A 19,682-nucleotide genomic window follows, 5' to 3' on the forward strand; every position below is an offset into this window, starting at 1 on the left:
CAGCATTTAGAAACAAGAGGGATTTAAGTATAATTTTAAGAATAACCAGATTTCTTGGAAAGAAATGGAAGAAGTGATTAAAGATTAATATTACTGACATGAGGAGAGATTCTTGATGATACTTTTATTGGAAGGAGGAGGGCAGAGTGTTACAGTTACTTAAAATAGCCAGTTCTTTCAAAAGGGGGCAGAAGAGTGAAGAAATTGGAAAATAAGGAGAGATTTGGCTTATTTTGATCACAGGAAGTAGCCAAATATAAATTGAGAAACTGACTAGGTGCATTGTCTTACATTTAATATAAGGTGACAATGTCTAGATGCTACTCCTAGTACTTCTGGCAACATCCATGTATGTCATTGTCATAAGAAATTTGCATAGGGATGAAGGAAGCAGCAACTAGACAGAAGTCAGCATGTCAGCTGTGTTTTGGGGAACAACTGGGTAGAGGTCTCAGTGGGCTTCTGCCACAGACAAAGAATGAGGTAGAAAAGGAAGTGATATGAAGTATGAATTAGAACATGAGATTGAGCCTTTTTATTAGAGACAGGATTTGGAGTTCTGTATACAGTCATTCTTCTCATCTACTTATTTATTGAAGTGTAGATGACACATCATTTAGTTACATACCCAACTTGCTGTTGCTAATCTAGTCACCAGCATCCCTTTCTGAAGGCAACATGTTCTTGCCTGTCTGCAAGCCCCCTCACCTGGTGCTCTGAGAAAATGAGTTGGATATTGGTTTGATTGTAGCTGCCTGCGGTGTGGAGTAATTTCTGTGCTCTCTAGGGCATGAAATGGTTAATAGACCAGAGTGTCAGCTTGGTCTAGTGAGCAGGTGTATAAGATGCTTACTCAGGAGACCCTGGTAATAGAGACCAACTGACCCATGTTAAGGAGCATGGGGCTGTGCAGGACTGAGCCAGAGTGAACTCTAACACTGCTCATGCAAGACCGAGTTTTTCAAAGGGATGCTGTTTCCAGGCCAGAATGCAATTTATTATAAGGTCAGGTTTGCAAACAGGTATGGCCTTTTGTGTCCCAAGACAACCTAGATATGAGCGGCTCCAATTTGTGGAGTGGGGAATATAATGTGCAGGGGATGAAAGCAGAGCTGATCTCTGGCTGGTTCCCTCAGATAGAGACCCCGAGGCTAGATTTTGATTGCAAGTGATTTATTTGGAAGTGAACTTAGAAAGTTTCTGTGGGAAAGAGGGAATGCAAGAAGTGGAGGGAAAGGAAGTTGATAGAAGACGAATTCACAAGTAGGTTTCTATCATGCATAACTAGGGGTCAGTCCCACTGGAAGCTGAGAAATTCTGTAGATGTCCTATTCACAAGTAGAGAAGTTAGGGTATTTTTAAATTCTACTTTCATGCATCATAACTTGAGCTTCCCATGCCTTTGCCTTCCTCTCTTGCACTCCTGAACTGTTTTGCCTTCAGGTTGGGTAGGTATAGTTGTATAGGCTTATGAGAGTTCCCAGGAAGAAGCATATATGTTTAGGATGGTGAGAGTTGGAAGGATAAAGGGAGGCCTATTGGTGTTTACAGCTGTGTTATAAGCAGGGGTGCATGGCATAGAGGCCCTTATAACAGTTATGACCGGCTAATGGTAGAATCGTTAGGAAAGCATATCGGAGCAAGGGTGCTTCTTCTTATAGTCTAGTCTATCCCAGAAAGTGAAGAAAGTGGGATGAATTTAAGTCAGAGTTGGATCCAATCTGAAATGGAATCTAGAAATAAGGACATAGAAGAGACCCTGTATGTATGAATGTAATTAGCCCCCATAATCTCATAGGGAGGAGTGGCAGTATTAGGAGGTGTGGCTTTGTTGAAGTTAATATGACCTTTTTAGAAGAACTATGTCACTTTGGGGGTAAGCTTTGAGATTTCCTCTGCTCAATGTATCATTAGTCGACTTTCTGTTGCCTGCAAGATGTAGGATTCTCAGTTACTTCTACAGCACCATGTCTGCCTGCACACTGCCATGCTTCTCGCCATGATGATAATAGACTGAACCTCTGAAACTATATGTGAGCCAACCCAATTAAATTTTTTCTTTTATAGGAATTGTCGCGGTCATGGTGTCTCTTCACAGCAATAAATACGCAAAGTATGACAGACTGTAATTGAGAGGAGTGATGAGGTCCCTTGCCAGGAAGGTGACTTATAGGAGGGAGATGAAAATTCTCAGGAGATAGCTAAGTTTTGGGCCTGGAGTTCTGTGTTGTTATTCCATTATTGAGAAGGCTAAGGAGGCTTAAAAGTTACTGAGGAAATGGAGGTGCTAGATAATTGTCAAAGGAAGAGAAGTCTTGGAAAATTACCATACATTTAGTGTAAAAGTAATATAATACAGTTTTAAGGTCATATAAAAGACAAAACCATGTTTCTAGCAGCTAAGGGACCACTTGAGCATCAAAAATTCAGGCTCCAAAGCCACAGAGAAACCCTGTCTCAACAAACCAAACCAAAAAAAAAATTAAAGCAACAATGACAATTACTTGGAAAAGCACAGGCTTTGGGAAGAGGTGTGAATCTGTAATATATTTTAAACAGCCCGAGTAATAGCGTGCTCAGAGACAATTGAAATGAACTTGCATTTCTAAAATTGAACTGCAAATATTTTATTAACAAAAATGATATGAGTCTTATGATAGGATTCTGACCAGTGTTCAATCTATACAACAGAGGAGTAGATACTGGGTTTTTAAATAAAGAGATTAATGCTTATAACTCTAGCTAGTGTTTTAGAACTTGGCAGGTTCTTTGTATTTCTAGCTTTGGCTACTTGATATTATAATTTGGTTCTAGAAGGTTTCTTAATGACTTGTTGGGAGGTGGTGGAAGCTTTAAGAAGCAGGAAGTTTCTTTAGATCATTAAGAGCATTCCTGGAAGTGTGTACGGCCACCTCTTCCCATCTCTTTTGGTTGGCTATCAGATAGAAGGGTTTTCGACCAGGTGTGCTATCATGCCCCATAGACCCCAAAGCAATAGGGCCATGTGACCATGAATTGTGAAACAAAGAAAAAATTTTAGAAGCTCATCACCTCAGGTATTTTTCACAGCAATAGCTGATTAATACAATGGGTTTACAAAAGTATGAGCACCCCAGCTGTTCCATCCTTGGGAGTGTACCATTGGTCTGTGTCAGGCTCTATGAAGCCCAACACAATCTGAGGAGTTATCTTATCGGTAAAATGTGCATTAGCCATGGAATGAGTTTGGAAACAGAAGGTGCAAGGCAGAGGCTGTACTTGTATCCCTGAGGCCACGTGGACTTGACCCCCTCAAAGGCCGTTTGTTCGCCACACCACTGAATGAATTGTTTAGGACCTCTCAGCCTCACTTCTGTTTTTATGGCTGGCTTTTTCCTTGTTAGCACTTGGGTTTGTGGCCGAGATTGTGAGTATGTGTGTACATGTATGTATGCATGCATGAGTGTGTGAGCATGAATAACTAAATCTCTGTATTTCAGGGCTTTGAGCAGCACAGCTAGGTTGAGTTTTATGAGTTTGACTCTAAGAGCTGATGTACCAAAATGAGATTTGATGAATTTTACAAGTGTCATTTTGGTAAAAAATGTGAAATAATAAAATAATACTTTTGCTTTACCAATTTTGCATGGTGTGATCAAGGGAGAAACTCTTTAACAATCAGAATATCAAATATGATTGATTCTGGAGGGCAGTTTCAAAAGAATCAGCATGATGCTTTGCTGAGCTGAGTTCTGGAGGAAATCTCCTACTGAGCAGAGCACACTTGATAGTACCAATATGAAAATAAGTCCTCTAGGAAAATTGCTGGGCCCACAATTTTCCTGAAGGCTTTTTTGGAGGGGGATAGCTTTTCTACAACATTGGGTATTCTGCAGGATATTCTAGGAAACTTGATAGGGCAAAGGAGTACTGTTTTAGTCACCGTCCTTCTGCTGTGAAGGCACCATGGCCAAAGCAACTCTTCTAAAAGAAAGCATTTAATTGGGTCTTGCTTGCAGTTTTAGAGGGCTAGTCCATTATTATCATGGTGGAAAGAAGACAAGCATGGCGCCAGAGAAGTAGCAAAGGGCTTTACAGCCTGATCCACAAACAGGAGAGAGAGAGAGAGAGAGAGAGAGAGAGAGAGAGAGAGAGAGAGAGAGAGAGACAGAGACAGAGAGAGACAGAGAGAGTCTGGAATGGGTTTGTGAAACCTCAAAGCCAACCACCCAATGACACACTTATTTCAACAAGGTCACACCTCCTAATCCTTCCCAAACATTTCCATTTACTGGGGACTGATCATTCAAATGTATGAACCCGTGGGAGCCATTATCATTCAAGTTACAAGTAGCTTATTCATCATTTGGGAGGTATAAAGATTTAGTCACTCAACTTGGTCATTGTGTGAATAACAGCAAACCATGAGGCATGGCTTGTTTTGGGTGTGCTACTTAAAATTTCAGCTGACTTTATCTTTTACATGACATTTTCTGAAAAATGTCACAGAAGCAGCCACTGACAGAGATGCTGTGTGGAAAGAAATCTTGGTTTCCATGTGACTGGATGGTTTTGTGGAAATCTATAAGTCAGTGCTGTAACATAGGACACAGGTTTGCAAGTCTGGATACCTTGATTGGAATCTGGCTCCACCTTGTCCCTTATTTTTGTAGTATAATCTCAAAGTCTCCCTACAATTTTAACAAAGAAATTGGAAGCAATTGGCAAACTTCCTATATAACTTGGTGTCAGAGCAATGAAAAGGATCATGGGATTAAGTCACCTGGTACATACAGATAGCAAATTATAGTCCTGTAACCTGTCATCAGAGTTCATAATGTCCCAGATGAATTTTTCATTTGTCTTCTTCCATGCTAAGTGCCACAAATTTTGATTTTGGACTCAGCACATACTGGGAACTCTTTTACATTCCAAATTCAAAACCAAGTAGACAGGATTGCTCCTGGGTCCTCTAGGAAGAAGCTGCATTAGTGATAAAAACAAAATTCTCCGAGAACCCAGGTAAATGAAATCACTGATCCTCCCAAAGAAGATGGGAGGGGGAAGGAAGTACAGAGAGTGTAATTTGTACTGAGCATCAGAGGAGGACTGTTTGCTGAGAGCAAAACAGGGAGGAGTTACTCAAGATAGGATTAGTGTTATGGGCCACTTACAGGTCAAGTGAAGGCTGTTTATTTTTGTGGCCCCTTGGTGTCATATCCCATAGACCTTACTGTCTGGTTGTTGGATCTTCTCTATAGGAGGGCAACAGTGCTGGAAGTGTAGCTGGTCTCTGGGCTGATACTTTCTTTGTATCTGTTTTATCTTATGATGTAGGTTGATTTTAATAAAAGACATCTTTTTAAAAAATACAGACTTTTTTCATTTATTTTTATTTTATGTGCATTGATGTTTTGCCATGGGTGTTGGGTCCTCTGGGACTGGAATTACAGATAATTGTGAGGTGTCATATGGTGCTGGGTATTGAATCCGGGTCCTTTGGAAGAACAACCAATGCTCTTAAGCACTGAGCCACCCAGTTCATCAGATGAGCCACTATGGGTTCATTCATATAAATGATACCTGGAGTACCCTTTTGGGAATATACTTCAAGAGTCACATTTCAGATACCCATGATCAGAGTGTCGACAAATGATGAGTTAAAAATAAGAACTATCTGGGTCTCCCTGTCATGATCTTGATACACCCCCCACACTCATATATATATATATATATATATATATATATATATATATATATATATATATATATTCCCTCCTTTCTATTCCACTGAACTCCCTGAGCCTGGCCTAGTGCATAGCTGTAGAGTTCTATATCTGCTTCCATCAGTTACTGGAGGAAGGCTCTATGATGACAATTAGGATAGCCAATCTGATTACTGGAGAAGGCCAGTTCAGGCACCCTCTTCACTATTGCTAGTACTCTAAACCAACAGCTAGGGAACTTGCATGGGACTGAACTAGGCCCTCTCTTCACGTGGGTGACAGTTGCATGGCTTGGACTGTTTGTGGGACTCCTGGTAGTGGGACCAGGATCTATCCCTGAGGCATGAGGAGGCTTTTTGGAGCCCATTCCCTGTGGTGGGATATCTTGCTCAGTCTTGATGCATGGGGGGGGCATGGTTCTACCTCAACTTGTTGACTCCCCATGGGGGGCCTGCCCCTTTCAGAGGAGTGGATAGGGAGTGATGTTGTGGGGTGGGGGGAGATATGGGAGAAGCTGGAGGAGAGGAGAGAGGGGGAACTGTGGTTGGTATATAAAATGAATAAAAAAATAAAAATATAAAGATAAGAACTCACTCATTTTTTCATTAATTTTTTGAAATTAAAATACAATTACATCATCTCCCCTTCCCTTTACTACCTTACTCTGTCTAACCCTTCTTAGCCTTCTCAGTTTCTTGGTCTCTTCTTTTTTTTAATTGTTGTTATACCCTCTCGTGTGTGTGTGTGTGTGTGTGTGTGTGTGTGTGTGTGTGTTTTGATGCAGGGTTTCTCTGTAGCTTTGGAGCCTGTCCTGGAATGGAACTTGCTTTGTAGACCAGGCTGGTCTCAAACTCACAGAGATCCACCTGTCTCTGCCTCCCAAGTGCTGGGATTAAAGGCGTGCACCACCATCACCCAGCACAAGACTTTCCACTTCTGCATTAGCCTGTCTATTGGTACCTTTATCGCCCACAAAGTCTCAACCAGCCTGGATGCCTAAACAAGATCTGATCAAGGATGACACCAAAAGATATGTTAAGAATCTCTCCAGCCTCTAAGATATAGTTGAAATAGAAAGTCCCTAGTCTGAGACTGGAATAACCATTTGTTAAAGACAGATCTTTGCAAAAGTGGAAGCTACGCTGAAAGGAAAATGTAATGTTGGCAGTTTTTAGGCGTTAAGGGATTCACCTTGAATGAGAAGCTAGAGGCTTGCCTCCTGAGCCTTGTGGTGTGATCCTAGGTATCACATCATCTCTTCTAGCATTGGTGTTCGTATGTCTATCCTATTCCATCATTTGGGCTGCCTGAGCTGGGGTGAGAACACCTTATCCAGAATGGGATAGTATTGAGGAATATTATTTTTAAGATATGATACATTTGTTTATACTGTGGCATATTTGTCTAATGGTGCAAAGACGTGTTGCATTCTTTTATGTTGCATTTGTTTAACTCTGTAAAGCTGTGTTACTTTGCCTGTCTAAAACATTTGATTGTCTAATGAAGAGATGAATGGTCAATAGCTAGGCAGGAGAAAGGATAGGTGGGGTTGATGGGCAGAGAGAATAAATAGGAGGAGAAATCTAGGGAAACGAACAAAGAGTGAAAAAAGGAGAAGAGGAAGATGCCAGGGGCCAGTCACCAGTCACACAGCCAGCCACAGGGTACAAAAGAAAAATATATAGAATAAAGAAAGGTAAAAAGCCCAGAGGCAAAATTTAGTTAAAGAGAAATGGGATAATTTAAGTTAGAGAAGCTGGCTAGAAACAAGCCAAGCTAAGGCTGGGCATTCATAAGTAAGAATAAGTCTCCATGTATTTGTTTGGGAGCTGGGTGGCAGTCACCAAAAGAGTAAAAACAAAAGTAAAAAAACAACTACAGAATATGAATACTGTACAGCAGTTTTGATCTCATGTTCAGTGGGAATATTAAGCAAGCACTGAGAAGTAAGGGACTTGGAAAACACTGAGAACTAGGCCTTGGCATGGGGAAGAAAGGCAGAGAAGATGACAGAGAATGAGCATGTCAAAGCTATGTGGCTGCAGAAATCTCATATTGAACAACATATTGTTTGTGTTATTATGTGAAATATGGAAAGAATGTGACTTACTGGAATTAAGAGGTAAGGAGTTCTGATCAGATCCCCAATGAGCAACAGCCCCAGAACCTGCTAGGACCACATCTCACTACAAGGGTTCTAGCACAAGTTCCATCATATTAACTGGGACACCTCACATGCGAATTGAAAAATCTGCTGAGTGTGGGTGCCAAGCATTCAGCTTGTGCATGACCTAGCACCTTTCCCTTCCTTTCTCATCTTTCCTACCATCTCTCTCAGACTTTATAACCGGTTGTACAAAGGTAGGGACACACACCAGGCTGTCTTTCATCCTAGCCAATGGTTGCCTCTTCATCTTTTCTGGGCCAATAATTCATTCTTCAGATCTCAGCTTCACCTAGGAATCTTTCCCTGAGCCCTAGAGATAGAGTCTAGTGTCCTTATATGTGTCTCAGCACCGCTAATAGCTCTTCTACCCAACAGTCCACACTGGATGCTTGATCATCTAATGACCTTCTCATTGACTCAGCCTGTGTTCCTTAAGAGTAGGGATGATGCTCTTTATTTTTTGGTTGTATCTTGGTATCTACCATTTTGCTGAAAATGTATTTTGTTTCCAGTATCAACTATCAGATGGACAAATGAATGGATAAGTGAACACATGAACAAAAGCATCAGGATTTCTACCTTGGGAAAGAAGTTATGGCCATCTCAGACTCAAGGGCAGAAACTCTGGCTAACTCCAGACACTGAGTGCCCCCAGAATAGCTGACCTTGCAATAAAGTGGACTCTGAGTCACTGAGATGTGGCAGAATATGAGACAAAAGCTGAGAGATGTTGAGTCTGCAGTTTTCACACCTCTTTAGAAACACTAAGAACCTTTGCTACACATTTCCAGTAAGAGAATAGTAAAGATCTATGATCAGAGAATTGTCGCATAAATACAACAGTCTGGTCTGTGAACACTGAGCCAGAGGCATGACCTCATGTGGAGGTCCCCAGTGCCCCTGGTCTGCCCTCCTTCTCTCCCTTCAAAATTCCAGGTTGAGCTGACCCTCCTGTCCATCTCTCCAGTTTTTATAGAAGCAATAAGGCATGCCTTCTAAATTTACTTTCTCGCACAGCAGCTAATTTAATATTTGGAGAGAACAACAGCCAAGGCCATCCCTGGATGGTTGTTATTTATATGATCGTAAAAAAGACAGATTCAGCTTCTGATGTTACTAAATTGTCTTCAGTAGAGGCAGTAAGAGTCACTGAAAAGTATGTGTGGAGATAAAAATGAAACCAAAAGTCACCCCAAAGCGTAGGGTCTGAGAAGTTTCTTTCTGCGTAGGGATAATAGTGACCTGTTCTATTTCTCTCACATGTTTTTTATTACTTTTAATTTTTAAGATTATAGTATAATCACATCTTTGCCCTTTCCTTTCCTCCCTCCAAGCCCTCTCAAATGTCCTCCCTACCTTGTTCTTTTTCAAATCCACAGCCTCTTTTTTTATTTTTGTCAAATAGATAGATATGTATATATATATACATACATACATACATACATATATATGCCTACATATTCCTAAATCAATACGTACAACCTTCTTAGTCTGTATAATGTTACCTGTATGTGTTTTCAGGACTCTACATTCTAAATATTTGACCTTAAACCTGTAGATAATTGCATTTCTCACTCCAAATCCAAGAAACTTCTCTTGCAGCAGACAGAGGGCATTACAAAAACCACATCCAATCAAAATGTAGACTTGTAGAATCCAGGCTCAACAGATACATTTACAATATCACTCAAATCCCACACCTGAAGCTCAGGGATCATTGCAGATGAATGGTTAGGAAGATTTTAAGAGCCAAAGGGAGAGGGAGTTTGCTGTGAGATTGTGTCTCCTAGGAATGTCAGAGGCTATCTATACCTATAAAGTCTCATTAGCATGACTGCCTAACTATGAGCTGAACAAGGACAATAGTGGACATTCTGATGGAGATGATGGAAACCTCAAGAGGCCACAAAGAACTATAGGCAAGTGAGAAATTCTGAGGACTGGAGAAATAGTCTTCATCGTGGAATGTAGTAATATGGGGCGGTGGGGCTGTGTCCCCGCCACCCGGCTAGCTTATGCCCCGAAATAATTACACAGACACTGTATTCATTTGAACACTGCTTGGCCCTTAGCTCTATCTAGCCTCTTCTAGGCTAACTCTCCCACCTGGACTAGCCCATTTCTTATCATCTGTGTAGCACCGGTCTTACCGGGAAGATTCTAGCCTAAGTCCATCCTGGGTCGGAGCTTCAGAGCTTCATCGCGTGTGTCTGCCCAGGAGCCGGGAGCATGGCGGATGTCTGCTCCCGAGAGGAGAGCTGTGGAGTCTGCGCTCACTTCCTCTTCCTCCCAGCGTTCTGTTCTGTCTACTCCTCCCACCTATCTTCTAACCAATGAGATGGGCCAAGGCAGTTCCTTTATTGCTTAGCCAATGAAATCAACATATGACACTCCCCCATCACTTCCCCTTTTTCTGTTTAAACAAAAAAGAAAGGCTTTAACTTCAACCTAGCAAAATTACATATAACAAAACAGTTATCAAGTAAAAGTTACATCAGAAACATTTATACATATAACAAAATTGACCGTAAATCTCTATCAATAAAGCAAAATCTATACTAATGCAAATTATTCATGTCTATATCATATCCCCCTTTAAATGTAAAAGAACATTTATAAACTATATTTGGGAACATGGGCGCAGTTTTTTCTCTCCAAACTGCTTCCTGCTGAATGGGGGCGTCGTTAATGATTTTAGGGTGTAACCTGTGTGCCAGGTTTATCTCAGTTGGCAGTTGAGCAAGGCAATTTTCTGAAGATGTTCACAGCAACCCTTCAGGAGGACGTGGTCCATCATACCAAATCGGAATAGAAGAAATCCATAGAGTCTCATCCTCTGTGAAAACAAAAGAAGACTCTCTCCAAAGCATCATATCCTTAGACCCAAATTCTGAAATCGTAATACCCTTATATCCATTCTGGTTTAGCTTGGCAGCCCATGTAATGAAATGTCTGTCTGTACTTAGCTCCTTTACAGTCAAAAATTTTAAAGAAAACACAATGTACATAATCCAGACTCTCTGTGAATTTTCCATTTTTTACGTAGCTTATTTTTCTTTATTTCTTTTAATCTCTTAACTATCTGTACTCTGTCTCTTTAAAGACTTTACCTTTTTTTTTTAACCATTAACTTTATTCTCTATATTCCTTTTCTTCTCTCTCTCAAGCCTACGTACATTCATCCAACAGTGTGACTCGTTTAGTGGTCTGAATCTGTCCTATTGTGAATCTGCAATTTTTTACTATCCAGGAGCACTTTTGATTTGCGCCTTTAAATCACTAGGCGCTTAAGAATCTAAGCTGTGACATTCCTAAGTTAACTTTTTGCTTTTTGAGCATATATCTTTGACCTGTAGATCAGGCTGTCTTTGAACTCTCAGAGATCCGCCTGTCTCTGCCTCCCAGGCATTGGGATTAAAGGTGTTTGCTACTACACCTTGAACTCACAGAGATCTGTTCATCTCTGCCTTCTAGGCACTGGGATTAAAGGCGTGTGCTACCACACCTTGAAGTCACAGAGGTTTACTTTAAGAATTTTAACTTTTAGTCTGCATATATTTTAACACACTTTAAAGCATTTAGATATTTTCTTTGTCTTTGAATCTCTCTTTATTGTATATCTCTCTTTCTCTGACCACAAGAGCCTTTAATTTACCAAGCAATCTCAGTAGGACTAAGGCGTGGCTTTGACGGCTGGATCCTTAGCCTTCCAGCCTCATGGCTGAGGTACTGGCTGTAGCCATGTTTATAGCCACAACTGGCGTTTCAAGTCCCTGCCAGCCAGAGAGCTACAACAGACAACACTCAAGTCCTCTCTCGGTAGCCAGCCCTCCTGCCTCAAACAGTCAGAGTTTGCCCTGGCAGGATGGCCCAGAAAGCTGGCATTTTTAAACGGCGCAGCTTTTTTCCTGCTAAGGTTGAAAACCGAAAAGCATGCGTTCAGCTTTTAGTCAACACTATTTAAGTGTTTCGTGGCAGGACCTCTTAATGAGCTGCAGGCTTTGCAGCTGAAGCTGAGTCAGGAAAATTTCAAAATGGAGGACGTACCATTTTGTGCTAGCTCTGGGGCCGCCAGGTAGGAGCGGCACTCAGCACTTTAATTCTGAGACTGAGCATACAGCACAGAAATTCTTTTCATCCAAGTTACATCCAAATCTGACACGCAGAGCACTGCGCAGTCTGAAAACACGTCCCTGTATGGCGGCAGGAATCCGCCATGCTCTTCCGCCTGCCTAAGCCTGATTCTGCCTTCTGCCCAGGAGCAGGCGGGGAGCTCTGAGTCATCCCACGGTCTCAGAGCACTCTCCTTCCGATCCCAAGCGAAAACACAAACATAAAGCCAGAGTTTGCACTGGCGGCAAAGCCCTAGGAAGCCACACTTTAAAATAACGCAGCTTTTTTTCTGCTGCTGTTGCTGAATCAGGAAATCTCTCTACAGCACGCCACCAACAAACAGCAAAAATCTGTGTTAAATGCTCTCTTCCTTATTTTTAAGCCTTCTCAGGTTTTTTAAGTGGGTTTAGTCCATCACGTGGGCGCCATTTGTAGTAATATGGGGCGGTGGGGCTGTGTCCCCGCCACCCGGCTAGCTTATGCCCCGAAATAATTACACAGACACTGTATTCATTTGAACACTGCTTGGCCCTTAGCTCTATCTAGCCTCTTCTAGGCTAACTCTCCCACCTGGACTAGCCCATTTCTTATCATCTGTGTAGCACCGGTCTTACCGGGAAGATTCTAGCCTAAGTCCATCCTGGGTCGGAGCTTCAGAGCTTCATCGCGTGTGTCTGCCCAGGAGCCGGGAGCATGGCGGATGTCTGCTCCTGAGAGGAGAGCTGTGGAGTCTGCGCTCACTTCCTCTTCCTCCCAGCGTTCTGTTCTGTCTACTCCTCCCACCTATCTTCTAACCAATGAGATGGGCCAAGGCAGTTCCTTTATTGCTTAGCCAATGAAATCAACAGATTGACATATGACACTCCCCCATCAGTGGAAGAACACATCAATTGGTCATCCAAAACCAAATGGTCATCCCTGAAAGGACTAGTTTTTTAAAATTTTATTTAAACTGACAAGGAATGGCAAAGACATGGTTGCTACGTACGCTCATGGACTTTGGATGTAGGTACACCCTGCAGTTCCTTCACCCAAGGAGTCCTGTTGCTCCTGAGTATAAAGCTTGAGAAAGAGAGGGAGGGGGCTCTCTAGATTCCCTTTGCTGTAGTTCAGAAATGCAAGATGATAATGTACATCAGGATCATTTTCTGAATCTGGGGGAGACTCATCCTGAACCCTAGGCTGTTGTCTCTTGTCTATCTTTAAGTCATGAATTCACATCATATAACTCTCTCTCTGTGTGTTCTAATCTCCTGCAATTGTACTGGTGATTATTGTAAGGGAGAGGACACTTGTTTGTCCTGGCTGCCTGGCTAGCTTACACCCGAAATAACCACACAGAAACTGTGTTAATTAAAACACTGCTTCGCCATTAGCTCTAACTTCTTATTGGCTAACTCTTATATATTAGTTTAACCCATCACCATTAATCTGTGTATCGCCACGTGGCAGTGGCTTACAAAAGATTCTAACCAGCATCCCTCTCTCGCAGAGGATTCATGGCTTCTCTGACTCTTCCCTTCTTCCTCCCAGCATTCAGTTCTGGTTTTTTCTGTCTACCTAAGTTCTGCCCTATCAACTAGGCCAAGGCAGTGTCTTTATTCATTAACCAATGAAAGCAATACACTAACAGAAGGAACAGTTCTACACCAGGTGATAAAGATTACACAGCTCAGTGTGGACCGGCTAAGGTGTTTGGAGTCTCCCTGTGGGGTTCACACTGGTTCAGTGCAAACTTACCCCACAGTGGCTGTTCTCTTCCATGCCTTTCCTTGTACATGGGGTAGCTTAGGCATTGCTCAGTCTGTCTCACACCCTAGCTGTCATGTTGCTTTCCTGCATCACTTTACCATCAATAGTGTTAGTTCAGTCTATTCAATCTGGCCCATGGTCAAAAGGAACCAGGGCATGTTCTGGTAGAAACATAAAACAATTGTTTTAAACAAAACATAAAATCTTGTCTGGATTTCATTGCATAGACCCAAACAATTTCTTTTCCAAAGATGACTGGCAGCCACTTACAGGATATGCATACATGTAGGTCCAACATACAAACACTATACAAACCACACAGATTACTTTTAAAACAAACACCCAGATCTGCTAAGCATACATTGCCCTTTTAATAATAATAAGCAGATGAAATCTATACAGTTAGAAAAAATGAAAACCTATCAATTTGGTTGGTTGATAGCTAGCCTCTCTCTCTCTTTCCTTCTCTCCCTCTCCCTCACAAATGGTTTAAAGAAAATGGCAGGAGCCCTACTGAGTGTCTGCCTCCCAGTCTCTGATTTTTAATTTTTGAAAGCAGCCTTCTGAAAGCTGAGACAACCAGGAGCTCTTTTCATATGATGGACACACATGAACCAAACTGCTTCCTTCTTTCACAGTCAGAGTTTTCATGCAGCTCATGTGACCTCTTAGTGAGTCTGAGCAGAAGGTAAAGGCAGTGTCATGGTTTTAAATATACAGAGTCGTTAGCCTTCAAGTCTCAATACTCCAGGGAAATAAAAATATTTGAACAAAATGGAAAAATTGAAGAAATGTTTATGGTCTTTTAATTGAAGAAGGCAGAAAATAAAAGTGAGCCTTTACATAACCAGTGAGCAGAGACTGAAATCTAACTTTACCCCGTTTGTGCGTGATGCTGTTTTTATTGTAACAGAGAAGAATGAAGTTTATAAAAGACAGAAATAAATCCTCCAGGGAGTTCTGTCCTCAGACAGCAAGCAGCTTGGCTTAGCTTGGCATTAGTATGCGAAGCAAACAAACCCAGACCAGACTCTTGCTCTCTCGCCTATCAGCGTGATTGACTGGCAAGCTCACCTCTCCTCACCTGGTGCTCAACTTCAGGAGAGGTCCTCCCTTCCTCTATTAATAGAGATGCAAGTTCAGCTGGATCTGAAAAGATTTCCCGGAGGGGCAAAGCAAATTGCTATGCCTCAAGGAACTTCTCCCTGGGGTACAAAAAAAAGTCATCTAAGCATAGGATTGTTTTTCCTTATGAAAGTTTCTAAGACTATCTCCCAATTCAAAACTGGAGGCTGTGTATGGTTTGTACTCCAATTTCCCAAGCTGGGACAGGAATGAAACTGTCTCCTCTACCAATTACTCTCTTCCAATAAAGCTTTGTTTTGGGAGTGGCTGCAGGTAGCAGAAAGGATAGGCAGGTAGATTGTGGACACCCCTTTTCATATTAATGGCCCTCAATCTTCTTCCTGAGTCCCATTTTCAAATTTCCACAGCAAGGAGACTAGACTAAGAACCAGAGATAGGGGGAACACTAGCAATATATTTTGATACTAACATTATCATATCATGTATTGTATTATTTACAACCTCAGACAATATTTCTTAGCAACTATTTCAAATCAAATTAGTTCAACTCAACATTGGCAATACACCTACATTTTAAGTCGACCATGCCAAGAGTTTCTCAGCAAAGAAGTCAACCCTGGAAGTAATCTTTTAACTGTATACTTTAAGTCTATCCAAAGCAGTCCCGATATCTCTTGAGCACTTAATAAGAAGATGTTTAGCTATCTTTAGGTGATCTCTCCAAATTCTGTTATCAGACTTTCTGTCTACTCCTGTTAATTATTTAACATTTTAAAGCACCTGACCTGAATCATTTTAAGGGGTAAACTCAAATTTAGCATTTCAATTAAGTTTCGATGAGCCTGCCAGAGGTAAAGTTCAGTAAGCAGATTGTTTTTCTTAAATTTCTGAAATCATGAATTTTAGCTATAAAAAAATAGGCGAAGAAGCAATTGCTTTTATATAATCCAAAATGACTTCAAACACATTCATTCAGGTCAAAGGTCTTTATAAAGGCATGGAAATCATGACTGTCATGTGCAATAAATTTTTATAAAGAATTGTAACACTTAACTGGCACTCCAGGGGCAGAGTTTTCTCTCCTAGGGCTCCAGGAGCAGAGGTTGTTTTTGACCCCGTTACTGTCTTAGAAATCATCCTAAATTTACCTAAGCCTGGCTGGCTGTAGTTCTCCACTGGAGGCGCCAAACTAGCAAAGACTTAATGCTTTCATAGTTACATAATCACAGTAGATTTCCCCAACACCATTACCTCTATTCCAAATGGCTCCACAGATCTCCTGTGGCTCGAGAGAGCCAAAACCTTTCCCGTCACATAGTGGATGCCCCAAATAGTTCAAGAGAAATTCAGATTTGTTCAAAACAGCTTCTAAATCGACAAGGCCAGTGCTACAGATGGCATTATTGTTAGATTGTGGGTTAAGACACTCTCTAAGACACTTTAAAGTCGTTCTAGAAAATCAAGTCATATTTCCTCTGAGAGCCGAAGGTGCCTGTCTACAAGGGTCACAGTAGGGAAAAGGCAAATTCGAGATAAAGGAGACCTCTAAAGATGTCTCCCTAAGATTCTGACTTTAGGAATAGCAGAGCCCTGCCTTTTATTTCTATATTCCCTGACTTTGGGTTATAGTCAGGATCCCAGGCTCTTTGTGAGTCTCAGAGTTATCTGTGAAACCACTGTGTTTCTCTAGTGTTTAATATCACTCCAGTACTGTTCAGTGGAAAAATCCTGACAGATAAAGGCAGTAACCAAATGACAACTGTTCCACAGGTTCAGAAGAACCCCAAATTGCTCAAAAAAGTCAAAAGGAAAACAGGAGGGCCAAGTTGTTCAAGGAGAGCCTTCCCAAGGGTCAGGTTTTCTTAAAAAAAAAATTCCCAACAAAGTCCAAACTGGTTTTTCTGTGTCATCAAATAAAAGACAAAAGCGGCCAATGCTGTTAAAGTGAGAGAAGGAAAAATGTCCCTGGAGCAAATGTCTAGCAGCTCCTTACTTTTCTCCCAATGGGGGTCAGGTCACTGTGGGAGGAAGACGTCTTCAAAACCGGCCTTGATCACTTCCATTCATGATCAACACTTTGGTTATTGAACTCAGGGGTTACGACTTGTATCTCAATTTAGGTCAGGCCACCAGTCCTCAAGAAGTCCATAAAAACTAAATTAAAAATGTAAAACAGAAAGAGGACGTTTAATTGTAGAAGTTACATTGGAAAGAGGGAAAAAGAAATCCCGCAGCTCTCTCAAGTCTTAGGATTTTATCATCTTAAAATATCTCTAAAGACTGAGCCAAGTATAGACACAGCTTGGCTTCCATTTCTTGTGTGGTTATCTCTCAACATTGTAGCAGGAGAGAATAAAAGGACTCTTAAATTTCCAAAATTTAGGTGATGGGATGATATTTTATCTCTTTGGAAAGTTTGGGGGATGCTCAAACACATAAAAATGGTTAAATTCTTAAAAATGGTCTTAAGTATTTTTGAAATAAGGTGGAAATATAAATTAAAACAAGTTGACATCTCTAACACAGATAAAGTAAAAGTTAAATAGTGGTTCCTTTATAAAGAAAACCAGCTGCTAGTAAGTGGTAATAAATAGCATTTTAAATTCTGTGACATTTTCTGTACAAGAGCTTTTTTTTTTCAAATAGATTCTGGGCAAAGTTCACCTTTTCATTTTAGGCATAACCATGTGGCACATGTAGCTTATGTGATTGTTTTCAGGTGACCAAATGTTCCTTATCTGTCATCTCACTTGATTCCAACAATGCAGTAAATCTTGGCCATTTATCCAGGGTGTAGTATGTGCAGAAACTCATGGGAGGCAAAATATTCAGGTTCAAAGAGGTCCTGGATGTAAGCCTCCAGAGGCTCAGAGTCTACTTGCAACATGGATTATAACAAGACCCCATAGCTAGAGGAGGAGGGATTGGAATTGGGGAGGCAGGTGTGTGTGTGTGCTTAGGTAGGGTATGAAGAACTATAGAGAGTTGGGAAGTAGAATATGGAGGAAATGGTTGCATATGTAGAAGTAACCGCTGGGATTTCCAGAGGCTGCCCTGTCCTGTGCAGAGCTCACTTCAACCCCATACGCTTGCAGGAAGATACAGGTATAGGGGTGTGTGTGTGTGACAGGGTACATGTGGCAGATCACAGCCTGGCCAGGGATCTTTCTAAGCACAGTTTTAAGTTCTGAGATCAAAGCGTGGGTGCTTCCATGAAGATTCATGACATGGATGATGCTTGTATTCTGGCCCTCTGCTAGTCCAGGCTGCTTGCTTTTCTTCTCATTGCTAAAGCTTCCTTTTCTCTAAGGAGACACAAGCAGGTTTTTTTTTTCCCCTCTCTCATTGAAGTCAGAAGTTGCGACAGCCCCTGGAGGTGGAGGCTCTTCCCTTGCCAAGATGAACCGTGGATGTGCCACAGGTAGTCAGTAAAAACAGCGGCTCCTGTGGGACTGTCACTTGGGTTTTCTTGCTCTCCTGTGAGTCTGGAAGACACTCAAAGCAGCAACAGGCTTCAGAAGTCAGACATAGCTTCACATTGCCTCCCAGAGGAGTCCACAACCTGCTCCTCTGCATGACCTTGCTACAGGTCTCTATCCACAGAGCCACATGGAGTCAATGGAACCTCTGCCGCCTCTGATGCTAGGTAGCCGAGAAACAGCTCCATGAGGGGGAAGCGTGATCACCATGAGATGCCACGTGTCTGTGTCTCTGCTTTTGTGGGACTTTGAGTGTTTTGGAAACACACACTTAGGTGCTAGTCTTCCTAAGTTCAAATTCTGATGCTGTTATTTAGTTTTTGCATTGAAATAAGGTATTTCATTTTACCAGCCCTCAGCTTTTTCATTGGTAGAATTGGGATGACACAAGGCCAGGGGACAAGAAATGCTTTTAGATGCTTTCTAGGTATCATCCAATGTTACCAGACACGAGAGTGAAGCTTTACTTCCTACTGCAGGAGCACAGGGGCCTGTATGCGTTCTCATGTGTCAGTCTAAGAGCCCATTGTCATTAAAGTCCCGAGATGAAGGTTTGAATAGTCCTTTCTGTTGATGACTTTTGTGACTTGGGGCACAAAAGTCATTAAGTATAACCTCTTTAGGACTTGCTGGGCCCCGCTGAAAGACCAGAGCCACACTGTAAGCGCCTAGGAGATGAAAGGATTGGTTGTGACAGTGCCCGTGACGTGCTTAGAACGCTGCCTAGCTTAATCTTTATCATGCTGCTAGTGCCACTATTTCTGTTAATTCTCGATTGCAGTAGTGTGTTTTAAGTGGCCCATTCATTTGTTCATTCGAAAATATCTTTTCACGTTTGTTTTATTTGTTCTGTCCTGACAATTGTTTTTTTGGATCGGAGATAAACAGAAATTTCTCTTTTCTCAAGTAATCCTAATCACGACCACTGAAATTCCGTGGCAGCCCTCAACAAGAGGAATTCGTTGCTTAGTTTTTCAATGTGGAAATTTAAGGCCAAGCATGTTGAAGTCTTCTCATCATAATAGGGTTAAACTTTGGAAACCTGGAAATGGAGCCAGGAATCCAACCAAAGGCTTCTGCGTGTGTCTCCTTTGATTGAAGTTGGCCTATCTGAACTCATCAGTGTGAATGACAGAAACAAAGCAGGTTAGCATCTGTCATCCTTGTTTTGAGCTTTTGCTGAGAGTCTTGATGTAACAGCCAGAGTGTGTCCTTTTTCATACACGAGGATACTGAGACCACAAGATGTTTCAAGCTTCCCATTTGCAAACCTAGTAAACTGCAGAGCCAGGAAACAGGGCATGACTCTGCCCTATGCTCCACGGAGCTGCCTCAATCTATGCTAACTGCCTTGTTAGATGGCCACCTCTGCACTGTTAG

The sequence above is a fragment of the Microtus pennsylvanicus genome, chromosome 2 (assembly GCF_037038515.1).
Source record: "Microtus pennsylvanicus isolate mMicPen1 chromosome 2, mMicPen1.hap1, whole genome shotgun sequence".
NCBI lineage: Eukaryota > Metazoa > Chordata > Mammalia > Rodentia > Cricetidae > Microtus > Microtus pennsylvanicus.